Below are 2,200 nucleotides of genomic sequence, written 5' to 3' on the forward strand. Positions count from 1 at the left end.
ACATTGAAAACAAAATGTGGGTAAAAAATTAAAATCTGAGTAACCTATGAAAAAAAAACAAATTACAAAAGTAAAAGGAAAAATATCTTGAAAAAAAAAATACATAAAAATAGTAATAATAATTTTTATTGCTATTTTGATCGTTCCACTGAAAATCAAAAGTTCCTATTGACAAAGAACAAACTAGATCTTGACACATCAAGTCTAATTTCCCATGTAGCAATGATTTTGACATAAATTAATGACACTGATATTTTCAAAGTCAAAAAATTAATTATAAAAAATTGGTTACCATACTAACGATCTAAAAGATACTACAATCCTAATTCTGCATTAAATCTTTAATATATTTCAACAAAATCATTCTTACATATCAAAGACACAAATATTAAAAAGGGATCCAAGACTAAATATCTATCACAATGTTTCATAACTCATTTATTTTGAGGCAATAGATCTATGAAGTTTTGTATATTCACTTGTAGTATATTATAACAATATCGATATATAAATGTATATCTGACATAATTTTCACAAATTCATTACCTCATTTATAAAGTGTTTTATCACTCACCGATCAATGCGCAAGAATGGAGTTATCGGCCATGTAGTTTACAATGATTCTGTAACATACAAACAAAGTACAAATTAAAATAACGCTCAAAATAATTAATGATTTGAAAGATACTTTTTATACACGCATAGAATTTTTAAATCACTTTTCAATTAATTATCTATTAAAATAATTGTATTTAAAAAATGTCTTTACAAAAATAAACTTTTTTATTGTTTCAGATTAATTATTTTCTCTAATTATTATTTTTAAATCATCGAATTCAAATAATCCGAATAAACAAGAAAAAGAGATTAATTTAATGCAAGTAAGCAATAATCCTTACCGCAAAGTTGCTCGGCGCGCGATGCATCTCCTAAGCCTCCTCCTTCTCTTAAATTATCACTTTTTTTTCTTTACCTCTTCACAAGTTATCGAATCTCTATCAGGTTACACTTGCACATGATATGTACATTGAAATGTACTGCAATAATAATCTTTCTCTGTAATACATACAAATATATTAAAATAAAAATAATATCTAAAATAAATATATTAAAGAATAATTTTAATTAAACTTATTTACAAAAATATTATATGTGGTTTTAATTTATATAAAATTTAATAAAAATTGAATCTTGATATATGAATTATAAACATCTATAATATTTTGAAATATTTTATACATATTTGTACATATTTAATTACAACTATTTTGCTAAATATTTCAAGATCTTAAAATATAATATAAAAATTTATTAAATATTATATGCAGTACTCAATTATATTACATAAATTTATAATATTTATTACACTAGACATATAAATAATTATTTCCATTGCAGTAGTAAATAATAAAATGCTGAAATGTTTACCTCTCGATCCACCGTCATCTTTGATTATCGCTCCGGCTTCTATATCCTTTGTTCTTTCGTTTATTATTATTTCTTCGTGCTGTAACATTTGTTTTGGGAAAACAAGTAAATTATTAGTTACAATTAAGCGTTTTACAATTAGTCATTAGAATAACAATCGCGCGGCTTTATCGTACTTTATACAATAGTCTCGATGTTAACCAGAACGCGTATTTAATTGTATTGCGATGGTAAAATAATCAGAGCATACGAAATTACGGCACATTTGATATACACGATATTTCACAATTATTACATTTAAAACAAGAATACAGCATATTACATACATCTTCGCGCGGTCAATTTCACGCCAATAGCGACTATATGTGTCAACCGAATAAGTATTTTGTACAATACGCGTTCAACCGATCAATGTCAATACCGAAATCTATATTTAAATGTTGCACGAAATAAATATAAATAAGTCAGATGCAAGTTTCATTTACCTATTAAAACGCTACTTGATCCGTAATCAATTTAGCTGTCCTTTATCCCCGCAGCGATCTGCAAACGAAACGTAAATTAAGAATATGGTGAAGCATTATGGTGAAGTGGTTTCGTTTCTCGTACGCGGTTAACTTCAAGTGCTAAAAGTGACGCCACGTCGCCGCGCCGGTGACGCGACGCGACGACGCGACACTGCGCGACACCACGTCGTGATCTTAATTTCGCGTTTATGCACCTTTCAGCTACAAATACTCTACACGCGAACTCTACATTATAATAGAATAAA

At 27.7% G+C, this 2,200-nt stretch overlaps 1 long non-coding RNA gene across 1 annotated transcript; it reads right to left on the bottom strand.

Moving 5' to 3' along the window:
* Positions 1–512: 512 nt before the first annotated feature.
* On the bottom strand, positions 513–2,005 carry LOC108752269. The gene is made up of 4 exons (XR_001939546.1): positions 1,914–2,005; positions 1,429–1,507; positions 900–1,056; positions 513–623 (listed from the first exon to the last, which is right to left on the bottom strand). It is a non-coding gene; the product is annotated as an uncharacterized LOC108752269 (long non-coding RNA).
* Between the last annotated feature and the right edge of the window lie 195 nt (positions 2,006–2,200).

The sequence above is a fragment of the Trachymyrmex septentrionalis genome, unplaced genomic scaffold, assembly GCF_001594115.1.
Source record: "Trachymyrmex septentrionalis isolate Tsep2-gDNA-1 unplaced genomic scaffold, Tsep1.0 scaffold6, whole genome shotgun sequence".
Classification (NCBI taxonomy): Eukaryota; Metazoa; Arthropoda; class Insecta; order Hymenoptera; family Formicidae; genus Trachymyrmex; species Trachymyrmex septentrionalis.